Genomic DNA, 12,194 nt, shown 5'->3' on the forward strand with positions numbered 1-12,194 from the left:
CAACCAAGCAAACAAATCAAGCCAGGCATAGTACTACACACCAATATTCTCCATATCCTCAGCACCTGGGAAGTGGAAGCAGGAGGATCATGATGAGCTCATGAGCAGTCTCAGCCAGAGTTAGAAGCAGCCTAAGCTGCATAAGATCCTGTCTCAAAAAGAAAAAATTAAAAATAAAACCTAGAACCATCGTCTGTTTCAACCATCATACTTACTTGCTGATAGAGCTTCTCTAAAATTTAATATTCCCATTCATTTACAGGGCCAGCAGAAAAAAAAATAAGATAATAACCAAAAGGGCATCTTTTAAGTACCTATTTCATGCTCCTTTCAGTTTAAAAAAACAAACAAAAAAAAAAAAACAAAAACTAGCTTAGGTGACTTTGCTAAATTTATAATCTCCTTTTTAAATGACTTAGTCAATAATTTCTATTCAAGATCTTGATAATATCTAGGAGGTATCCAAAACAAACTGTTTTATAAGTACATTAAGGCAAAGTTTTATATACAACTAAAAAAGTTCTGTTCGACTGTTTGTTCCTTTTATGGTTGTCTACCTACAAAATTTTAAGAGTTTCTTCATTGTTTTTTGAAATCGTATCTCCAATGTAGCCAAGACTGGCCTGGAAATCTTGACCATTCTACCTCTACCTATAATTCAACTTTTGCTTCAGTTATGCTTTTACTTAACACAAGCTTCACCTTATCCCAAAATACATCACCATTGTCACTTTTATTCTAAAAAACCAAACTTAAAAATCAGCTGTCCACTGCACCCAGTCATTTTTCTTAATATACTAAGGCTCTTCACTATCTGTTACCTGCAACTTCTAATAACCAGTACACTCCAATCAACAACAGATTCTCTGAAATCCATTTAAATAAAATGGTATTTTCATACATGTTTATGTTAATGAGCAAATTAAGTGATGCACTTTCATTGCTCCTCCACATGCCACAAGCATGTCTGCATGGAGAAAATATATGATCAGGAAATCAATGGTTTAGTGTCACATGTAAATGGCAAGACTGAAAATTTAAGAAGTGATAAGAACCATACAGGAAGCAAAATTTATAAAAGCTACTAATTACAGGAGGCCTTAACAGGCCATCCATCCAATGACAACTGACAATCTATCCTGTTTTTGAAAAGTGCCAAGTTTCCAACCTCCCTAGATAACTTTCTGTCACAAAACTCTGTCATGTGATTTGGGGAAAATATTACAATTGACATTTCTTTGCCCTACCTAATGCTGCTTCTTTCTCAAATAATATGACAAAATATTTTAGTTTATTTCTAAGATATACAAATGTGTGTACAGGTATAGAGGACAAATATGTATAACATTTATGTGCATTTATGCACAATACAGGCACACAGGACATGCACTTTTGCTTGTATAAGCACACAGGTATGAAAACCTATAATCAAAGGGACATCACCATCAATTTTTAAAAACTTTGAAGCTTAGTTTTCTTCTCATCGTAATTAATATTGCTTTTGCTTTACATAAATACTGGCCCAATTTAGAGGACTCATCACAAACAAAACTATAAAAATATTCAGGTATTAAATACAAAAAGAAAAATGTTAACATTTGATTTTTAAAGCCATTTGAGCAAAAATCGTTTTGGAAGAAGGCATAATAAAAGATGGTGATGGCAGGGTACAGACGGTGATAATGAACAAGTGACCGGTTTAATCAAGTGGGCCAAAGGAATGACAAAACAAATCATTTGGGGAACACACATAAAATGAGGATGTACCATTCAAGGACAAACCAAGTACTATTAACCAAAACGTAAAGAGCCTATTAGAAATATACCAAAATACTAATGTTATCTCTCTGGAGATGGGTTGCTAATTCGTTGAAATTTATCACTTTTGTTATTTGGTTACCTATATACACCTTCAAAGTATTACAGACATTTTGAAACTAATGCAAACGCAGATTCTATCCTTATGCTCCACAGTTAACATACATACACACACATATATACATATATATACATACATACATACATACACACACACACACAGCGCGTCTTTACATAACCTACTGGGAGAGGTAAGAACCAAGCTTCTGTCCTCGTGTCTCCCGGGAACCCGCCACCCATCACTGCTCCCTGGGATAGCTCCTGTCATCACCACCATCCACCTCTCACTCCGGAGACTACACAATAGTCTTCCCGTCTCCGCTCCAGGTGGCCAAGTCTTTAGAAACTGTTATTTTACCGGGTGAGAGATTTGAAGAAAGGTTTACCGAAAGGATGAGCAGCCTCCACCCAAAGGCACAGACAACAAGAAAGACACATCGTCTCAACCTCCACCCCTCCGAAGTCTGCCGGCGACAGGGAGCACCGGAGTCGCGACTCCCCAAGATGAAGAGCGCGGAGAGCCGCTCCCCAGTCCCGGCTAAGGGAGCAGCGCTCGTTAGCGGATAAAGGGGAGAAGGTCACAGACGCAACCCCTGAGGAGCCAAGGGACGCGGGCAGGGAGCCTATTCAGGGGCGGGTCCCTCGGCCCTCCTGCGGGTAGCTCGGCTACTAAGAGGCTTCCGAGGGGCCGGGGCTTCCTCAGGCCTCCGCCCGCCGTCCACAGGGAGCCGGCAGTCCCACTCGGCGGGCGGCCCGGGAACGGCCCCGAGTGGCCCGGCTGGACCAGCCGAGCACACACACGGGAGGTCCAGACCGTGAAAAAGAAAGCATTGTTGTTACCGTACGCGGGCCGGGGGCTGGCGGCGGTGGGGTGCGGCTCCAGCGCCCGGCACCTGGCTGGCCAGCGGCTGCGCTAGCCGCGTCCTTTATATTTTTGCTGCAGCGGCGGCGACTTGTCAAAGGGAAAGACGTAAGAGGCGGCGGCAGCGGCAGCAGCAGCGGCGAGCGAGTCTCGCGGGACTTGTGGGAACTCTCGCGAGATCCGGGGCGCTAGTCCTGCCTCCTCCGGGCCGGGCGCGGGAGGAGGAAGGCAACCTGAGAAGAGGGGAGGGGCAGGGACGCCTGTTTAGGGAGTAAGGGTTTGAAAGCTGTGAGACCTTTGGGGTTCGGGAGACCCCGTGTGGGTTCTCCGTCCCGTGTGTTCCCTTTGAGTCCTCGCGAAGTCACTTCTGTTCCGTAGGGAACTGACAATTGGGGATTTTTCACAAGGGGAGCTGATGGATCTAGCGAGCCCGAACGGAACAGTTCACCGGAGACTCCGACTGTCCCGAATCCGAGAGCTGCCGGGGAATCGGGGCCGCCCAGGACCTCGAGGAAAAACTGGGGCCGGCCCGAGTTGTCACACCCCTTTATCTCGGCTGAGCGTAGGGCGCTCTACGCTCTTTATCTCCCTTGACAGATGGCGCTTCACCTTATTGCTGGTGAAGTTCACGCCCCAGAAAGTGTTTAACTTGACCTACTTCTCTGCCCAGTTGTTTCTGAGGACTACGGGAGAATTGACCTTTAGCTAAAGGTCATGACCCAGACCTATACAATGATGAACTTAGTGGACGCTGACTGGCTCGATCATCTATCCCCAGTGCCTAGCACAGATGTAGGTGCTAAATCAAATTGTTGAATGCTCTATTCTTAGAACTCCCGACCTCACCTTTGTAACTACCTTCATCAAAATGTTTTTCTGAGGAGCTGGAAAGAGAGCTCCACGGTTAAGAGGGCTTATTGCTCTTACAGAGAACTTGAACTCACTTCTCAGCCCCAAGTCAGGATGTCCACAAACATCAACACCCTCTTCTGAACTCTGCGGGAACACTCATGTGCCCACACTCATACATATAGGTAATTTTAAAAAAATAAAATCTCTTTTAAAATTTGTTTTTGCTGAGCACCAATTATATGGAACTAACAGAAGATATAGATGGGGGTGGAGCAGGTATCTGACTCAGAGGCACAGGAGACACGATAACAACGTATACAAGCCATATAAGTGTCTGTGTGCGTGAGACAGAGAGAGAGAGAGAAGCAGCTGGTGTGGTGATATCAAATGCCTTTAATCCCAGCACTTGAGAAACAGATCTATGTGAATTTGAGATCCCTTTAGTCCACATACAGAGTTCAGGCCAGCCAAGACTACCTAGTGATAAAAAGGAAGAAGAAGGAGGGAGGGAGGGAGAGAGGGAGGGAGAAAGGGAGGGAGGGAGGAAGGAAGGAAAGAAAGAAAGAAAGAAGAAAAAGAAAAATATCCTTTTGGTTCAATTGGAGATGTGTGTGTCATATCAATTTAGCCCAAAGACAAAAGCAACAATTCTGGACTCTCAATTTAAGTGTGTGAATTTGACTTGTTTGACTTCCCTGAACCTCAGTTCCTAACCTGTCCATTTAGAATATTAGTTATTATTGCAGGGTTCTTCTAAGGAATAAAATAGATGCAAAGTTTCAGCTACATATGAGATAATCACTAAGTGGAACTTCTAATGGTGCATATAAGTTCCTGTGTATAAAATATACTCTAGAGAACTAGCTATAGGAGCAGATAAGCATGGAGTGATGGCATTGTTGCAAGTGCTGTTTATGATTTCAATGTGTAAAACTGACTCAAGTCTAACAAGCCTGTCGTCTTCTTCTTCACCTAAGGCTAGAGATTGACCCCAAGTCTCACAAGCTCTAAGTACTGGCTCGGCCACTGAGCTATTACACGTGCCCCAAGTCATTGTCCTTCTTTTAACTTCCTGATGACACAGTCATCTAGGGCACCCACAAACCTTCACAACATTCATTTCCCCTGAGCTTATAAAACTGCAGTGCTTTTGCTCTCTCAAGAAAAGGACTCTGGGGACTGGAGAGATGGCTCAGTGGTTGGGAGCACTGATTGCTCTTCCAGGGGATCTGGGTTCAATTCCCAGCACCCACGTGGCAGCTCACTGCTGTCTGTGATTCTGGTTCCAGGCAACCTGACACAACTGGCAAAACACCAATGAACATAATGTAAAAGTAAATTTAAAAAAAAAAAAGAAAGAAAAAGACTCTGCTTGTCAGGCTGTAGTGACGTACATCTGAAATCCCAACACAGGGGAGGCTGAGGCCGAGGACTTCAAATTCTAAGCAACGTAGAAAGGGCTGAACTACATAGGAAGATCTGTTTTGGAAAAAAGAAAGAAGCTGTATCACAAGTCAAGTAACTAGCCAGTTAAGGACTAGGGAAAATGCTCATTTGGTAGTAAAGTGTTTGCCATGGCCAACCAACATACAGGATCAGTGAGGTATAGGATTGGCAAAAGACTCAGTCTTGGGAAAAAAAGGTGGATGGGCTCAGTACTGGGGAGAGAGAGGAAAGTGGATCTCTGTGAATTTCAGCTAGAGTGGTCTACTTAGAGTTTCAGGCTAGCCAGGGCACAGTAGTAAGAAAAGGCAGAGAGCAACTGAGGAAAATACCTAATGCTGACAAAGTTGGTCTTGGGCCTAAACATACACACACACACAGTCAATTAGATTCATTTCCTCTAGGGATAGAGAAAAAGCTCAGCTGTTAAGAGTACACTGCCTTGCAGAGGACTTGAGTTCAGCTCCCAGCACCCATGTCAGGTAGCTCACAACTTCCAGAGAGATCTCACACCTCTGGCTTTAGCAGATACCTGCACTCACATGTGCATACCCCACCACCACCACAGACAGGCACACATAGATATAAATAAAACAAATAATAAATCTTTTTAAAAAAAAGAATTCTCCTTTTCCCTCTGTTTAGCCTCCTCCCTAAGGGGCATATGCAAAGAACTAAATACAATTGAGTTCAACTGCACAAAATTATTTTTTAATTTTTATTTATTATTTTTATTTTTGTGTAGAAGTGTTTGACCCTTATATACTTGTGTGCCACCTGCATGCAGTGTCCAAAGAGGCCAGAAGAGGGTACTGGGTTGCCTGGGAACTGGCATCATATTCTGCTGTGTGAGCCACTATGTAGGTGCTGGCAATTGAACTTGGGTCCTCTAAAAGAAGCTGAGCCATTTCTCTGCCTCACATACAATTATTATTTAATGTTATCAAGGAAACTCTAACTACTTTTCCCTATTACTTTGGCTACATTGCTTTTCCTAAACATTTGCTAAAGCTTGATTGGCATCGTTCTTCCAGCTATACCACTTCATTTTATATAGCTTTCCCTTAGAAGAAAACACTGTACTCGGGAGAAGTGGAAAAGGGCTTTCAAAGCCAAGACTCAGCATGCTAGGACCTCGTCCTGATAGCTCTGTGAGCAGCACACACTAGCCACACCAGGAGGCAAGTCTTCCCCCTCTCACACGTGATCATTGCCATCCCATGGCACATTCTGCACTCCCACACCACAGACAGGAACAGGAAAATCAGAAGAATATGCAATTTTTATCTTGCATCTGCCTATAAGATATGTTTAGGTCTTAAATGAAAATTACAGCTAAATTGGAAGTAAAAGCAGAGAAACAAGAACCCTTAGAGAGGAGTCCTGGAATTGCAACCTATCTGCCCCCAGCTTCCACAGCCCGTGAATAAATGGGTTTTCTGCTTACTCAAGAGTATAAGCAATAAAAACAATTTTTAAAAAAAGACTTAACTGAAGAACCTTAAAAAAAGAAAAGAGTCTAAGAATCGAGCCAGGCAGTGGTGGTGCACGCCTTTAATCCCAGCACTAGGGAGGCAAGAGCAGGCAGATCTCTGTGAGTTTGAGGCCAGCCTGGTCTACATGAACTAGTTCCAGGACAGCTAGAACTGTTACACAGAGAAACCCTGTCTCAAGAAAAAAAAAAGTATGAGTCAAAAAGTCAGGTGTAGTTATGTACACTGTTAGTCCTAGCACTTGAGAGGCAGAGGCAGACATATCTCTGTGAGTTCAAGGCTAGCCTGGTCTACGTAGAGAGCTCCAGGCTAGCCAGAGGGACAATAAGACTCTATAAAAAAAAAGTCATTAAAGTCAAATAACATAGGAGACTAGAGACGTCTTCATTCATTCACTTACCACATTTCACTGAATGACTTTCAGCCAGACACTGTCGAAGGCTCAAAACAGACTGTCAAACAAGCTTTTTGTTTGACCCTCAAAGAGCTTCTGGCCCAATGGAGGAAATGGGAAGAAGAGAATAGATCATAATACCGCATGATGGTAGTACAAATAAAAACAGTGTAGGGGAGGAAACCCGTGAAAGGAAAGGCAAACGAAGCTAAAAGTCTGACAGAAGGTATTTCATGAAGGGTGATCTGAAAATGAGCTCCGGACTGACTTCAGCAAATTTCTCTGTTGTGGGTTGTGAATTCTGCTTTGTTCTAATAAAATACATATCTCCTAAACCATCAGAAAAGAATCTTTGGTGTGGAGTCATTACATACACCTATTAGCTTTGAAGAAAGGATAAATGGAGGAAACAAATCAGTATCACAACTAGAAACATTTTGTCCTTACAGCTTGTGTTTAAACCCCAGAAGGAGAATACATTCCACTTCACACGCTTGGTTCCTTTGACCAGTCTCCTAATTCAGGTAACATCATAGCCAGAACCCAAGAGCTGTTTCTGAAAAAATGGTAGCGGTACCTACATTTGTTACCCTATAGTTTATTTATACTTATTTACAGGTTTCTTTGGTTCTTAGTTCTTTCAGACAGAATTTCACAATGTATCCCAGATTACCTTTGAACTTGAAATCCTCCTGTCTCAGATACCCAGGTTCTAGGATTACAGATGTGCGCCCACATCCAGCTGCTTCGTTTTGTTTTGTGCAGTATCTGTGATCTTACTCAAGAGTTCTTGCCCCTGCTCAGCAGGGAGAGGAAACCTAAAAGATCCGTCTTATTGTATTGATTTATTATTTTTACAGAACGTGGAATTGATCCCAGGGCCTCATGCACATGAAACAAACACTCTGAAACTGAGTTATACTTCAATCCAAGATAGCTAATAACACTTGATTTGTCATGATATTTCCACTTGAAAAAGAAAAACCTCTGAAAGTATATCAATCATTTATTGCAACTATCAAACATTTCCTATCTGTAATATGCTAGAACTGTAGGGGTTCAAAGCATGTGCATGAAAACAGAGCTAAACAGTCAAGAATTGTGTCCTCACCCCTAGAGTGGAGTTCATCGCTCTATGTGTGTCATTAGTTGTTACTAAAAAAGAGGCAGAGGAAGAAGCAGAGGCAGGAGGATCTGCTGTGCTTTGAGGCTAGCCTATTCTACATAATTCTGTAGCAAGATAATGTCTTTAAAAAGACAAAAAAGAAAAAAAGCTGAATTGTTAGGTGCTCAACTTCTGAAATTTGTTGATACTACACTATTGCCCCTCAAGGGAAGGATGTCAGGAAGGGCGGGATGTTTATTGTACCTTGATATTTATAGACTTTTAATGGCTAATTTAGTAGGACCTCTTGAATGTGCCATCACTATGTTCTCTAGGGATAAGGAAAACTTGGAACTGAATAACCCTACAGGGCAATTAAAATTAATTTCAAGAAAATGGAGTGTGTAGTGGAATGTGTCCATGGTCCCAGCACTTGCAATGTGGAGGCATGAGGGTCAAGCATTCAAAGCCATCCTCAGCTACATATCGACATCAGGGGCATATCAACTTGATATGTATTTTTAGGAGACAAAACCTGCATGGAAAATATCCAGCATGACAAAGCAACGTAACACAAACTAAAAAACAGTGAAGAATGAACAATATTCACAGAATAAAGAAAGGAGATTTGCTGAACACAGAGAACTTCGTCTAGGTAGTAGAGATACAGAAGCAAGCTCGTGGCTAAATATAAAAGCTACACATTCTCATAATAATGTGTTCTCAAAAAAAATCTCCAAGCCAAAAAGTTTCCTAGAATTTTTGTCAAATATGTCTACATATGAGAATACACTCATTACCTCTTTTTTTCACTGAAGGTAACTGATTTGCCAAAGAGGTTTAAAAGGAAGCAGAGATACAAAAATAGGACCCAAGATTGGCAAGTACTTCTTTTAGAAGTAAAATTCCTTCTTGTTGCATGTAAATCATACAGAGTTCCTAGTTGAACTCTGTATCCTCAGCAAAATACCACTCATGGGGGCTGGAGAGATGGCTCAGAGGTTAAGAGCATTGCCTGCTCTTCCAAAGGTCCTGAATTCAATTCCCAGCAACCACATGGTGGCTCACAACCATCTGTAATGGGGTCTGGTGCCCTCTTCTGGCCTGCAGGCATACACACAGATACAATATTGTATACATAATAAATAAATATAAAAAAAAATACCACTCGTGTCAGGACAATCCTCTAAACAAGAGTGGAAACTTCCTTTACAGGACATTGCCTAAGCCTGGAATACAATAATCATTTTTACCTTTTAGTTAAAAAACTGATTTTGCCATTTCTTTTGGGTTTTGGAGGAAGGCGGGGTTTCATAAAGACTAGGCTAGTCTTGAATTTGCTATGAAACTGAAGCTGGCCTTGAACGTCTCATCTTCTTGCCCCTACTTCCAAAGTACTGGAATTGCCGGTGGGTGTTTGGCTTAAGGGCATAAGTGTTTTTAAGATAGGGTCTTCTTAGGCTATTCTAGTTGGTCTAAACTCCTACTATAGCCCCTACTAGCCTCAAACTCCCAATCTTCCTACCCTGGCCTCCTGAGTGCTAAGACTGCATACAGGACCATCATACTTGACAATAATAATGTTTATTACTTTTAATTAAGTGTATATATGTGACTGCATGTGTGTATATACATATACATATATGTATATATTTACACACACACACACACACACACACGTGTGTAGGGAGCAAGTGAAGTCCTAAGAGGAATGTGTATTGTTGACACATGTCATGGACCCCAAGGCCTCAGCCCCATAGGAGTGGCTAAGTCTTCCCCAGGTGAGGCTCAGAGGCATGGCTAGCAAAGCCTTCCTTGGGTCTGAGTGTGAATGTTGACAGTATGTACAGAAAATGTCCCTGAAACTTTCCCACTGCCTGAAGATTACTTCCCTGCAGAGACTGCTCCTATCAAGATTAGCTAAACCTGTCTCCCTATTCACTGTTTGCAATAACTCCAGCTGCGTGCTAATAACCCCACCCCCTTTTCAGCTGTGTGCTAATAACCACATCACCTTTTCAGCTGTGTGTTAATAGCCCTACCTCCCTGTTCGACTGTATTCAATAAACATTGTTAGCTTTCAGTGCTGTGGCTTCTCCATTTGAGAGCCCAGATCACCCAACCTCAGCTTTTCTGTGGCTTCTCCATTTGAGAGCCCAGATCACCCAACCCCAGCTTTTCTGTGGCTTCTCCATTTGAGAGCCCAGATCACCAAACCCCAGCTTTTCTGTGGCTTCTTCACTTGGGAGCCCAGATCACCCAACCCCAGCTTTTCTGTGGCTTCTTCATTTGAGAGCCCAGATCACCAAACCCCAGCTTTTCTGTGGCTTCTCCACTTGGGAGCCCAGATCACCCAACCCCAGCTTTTCTGTGGCTTCTCCATTGGGAGCCCAGATCACCCAACCCCAGCTTTTCTGTGGCTTCTCCATTTGAGAGCCCAGATCACCAAACCCCAGCTTTTCTGTGGCTTCTCCACTTGGGAGCCCAGATCACCCAACCCCAGCTTTTCTGTGGCTTCTCCATTTGAGAGCCCAGATCACCAAACCCCAGCTTTTCTGTGGCTTCTCCATTGGGAGCCCAGATCACCCAACCCCAGCTTTTCTGTGACTTCTCCATTTGGGAGCACAGATCACGCAACCCCAGTTTTTCCATATGTGTTTTCATCCTTTCTTCATTTCTCATCACCCCTAGTCAGGGTTCCAGGACTGTTCAAGGATCCTACATACATGGATATGAATACAGGTGTCTATGGAGGCCAGAGGCCTCTGGGGTTAGCTAGAGTTATAGTTTCAAGCCATCTGATGTGGCTAAACTCAGGTCCTCTGGAAGAGCAGCAAGTGTTCTTAACTGCTGAACCATCTGTCTGGTCCCTAATAATCAATTTTGATTAATTTTTTCACAACAGTTCATGACTATTTCTTCATCAAAACACAGCTAGTAAGTCAGGCATGAGAGTACAGCCCTGTAATCCCATCACTTAGGCCTCAAGACAAGAGGAATATGAGCTTTAGCTGAGTGTGAGCAACACTTTATCAAGAAATAAAAACAAAGGAGTTGGAGATTTAGCTAAGAAGTAGAATGTTTTCCTTATACATATCAGTCCCCAGCACCAGAAGGAAGGAAGAGAAAAAAGAAAACACACACACACAGCCTCACAAGCATGCACAAAAGCTGGGGGAAGACACGGGTGATTAACGTCTCACTCCACAGCAGGGGATGGGAAATTGATGCTAAGGAAGGACAATGCGAAAGTGCAGATGTGAGGACACGGGAACATGGGGAGAATGATTTATAGAGTTCTCCATGACTGAGCAGATAGACAAGGCAAGTCCTTGTTCTAGAGCCTCTATACACAAATAATCCTGGCACACGCCAGGAAAACTCTGGGCATACAAAGAAAGCCGCTCCTTTCCCTCCCTTTAAAGAACTAGAAGGCTTAAGAGGGGTAGCTGAATTCTAGCAGGTAGGATCAGAGACCTTTAATGAGAAGTAGAGTTTTGAAATGGAGCGGTCAGTCTGGACATGTGAGAATAGGGAACATTCAAGGCACAAGGAACAGCATAAACCAAAATGTGATTAGAATCAGCAGAGTTCAGCTTAGTTGTTGTCCTCCGTTGTCCACGTTATCCAGATCCAGGACTCTTGGTAGCAAGGGACAGAAGCTCAAATGGTACTTGCTTAGGTAAAACTGAAGGAGATTTAGCACCAGAGATCCAGACAAAGACGAACTGTTGAGTAAAAGTTGGGTACCCATCACCTCAAGAGCATCAACATAACCAGAACTCACTTCCAAGTTTTACATCTCACCATTTCTATCTTTAGAAAAGGCCTAAACCCTAAAGATGAAACTCTAATTGATTAGTATGTTAATCAACTAGTGAATGCCACGTCAATCACAATGTTGTGGAACATAGTGAAACTCTAACTAACATAGGTTAAAGAAAGTTCATCCCAGATCCTTCATCAACATTCTAGCCCCGTGACTTTAAATGAGAAGCCCAAACAATCTTCGCCTCTACTTCTCATTTCTTTTATGAAAAATAATAGCAGCAATGACAGCTGATACATTTTACTGATATTCCAAGACCCTTCCCCCATTTCCTCTGCCTCTCCCCCTCCCTCCTCTTCCTCCTCATTTTTCTTGGTGCTGGGAATTGAACCTGTGGC

The 12,194-nt window shown here is 42.8% G+C and overlaps 1 protein-coding gene across 10 annotated transcripts in view; it reads right to left on the reverse strand.

Annotated features, from left to right (window-relative positions):
• Nucleotides 1-2,872, reverse strand: part of Herc1 (HECT and RLD domain containing E3 ubiquitin protein ligase family member 1) — a 168,132-nt gene extending 165,260 nt beyond the window's left edge. For 7 of the 10 annotated variants that reach the window (XM_075965419.1, XM_075965423.1, XM_075965422.1 and 4 more), the window contains exon 1: nt 2,719-2,848. The gene's annotated coding sequence lies outside the window, so the exon portion shown is untranslated. Of the gene's footprint in view, nt 1-2,718 lie in introns of all 10 variants that reach the window. The other 3 variants (XM_075965420.1, XM_075965418.1, XM_075965424.1) reach the window with 2 other exon arrangements.
• Between the last annotated feature and the right edge of the window lie 9,322 nt (nt 2,873-12,194).

The sequence above is a fragment of the Microtus pennsylvanicus genome, chromosome 3 (genome assembly GCF_037038515.1).
Source record: "Microtus pennsylvanicus isolate mMicPen1 chromosome 3, mMicPen1.hap1, whole genome shotgun sequence".
Classification (NCBI taxonomy): Eukaryota; Metazoa; Chordata; class Mammalia; order Rodentia; family Cricetidae; genus Microtus; species Microtus pennsylvanicus.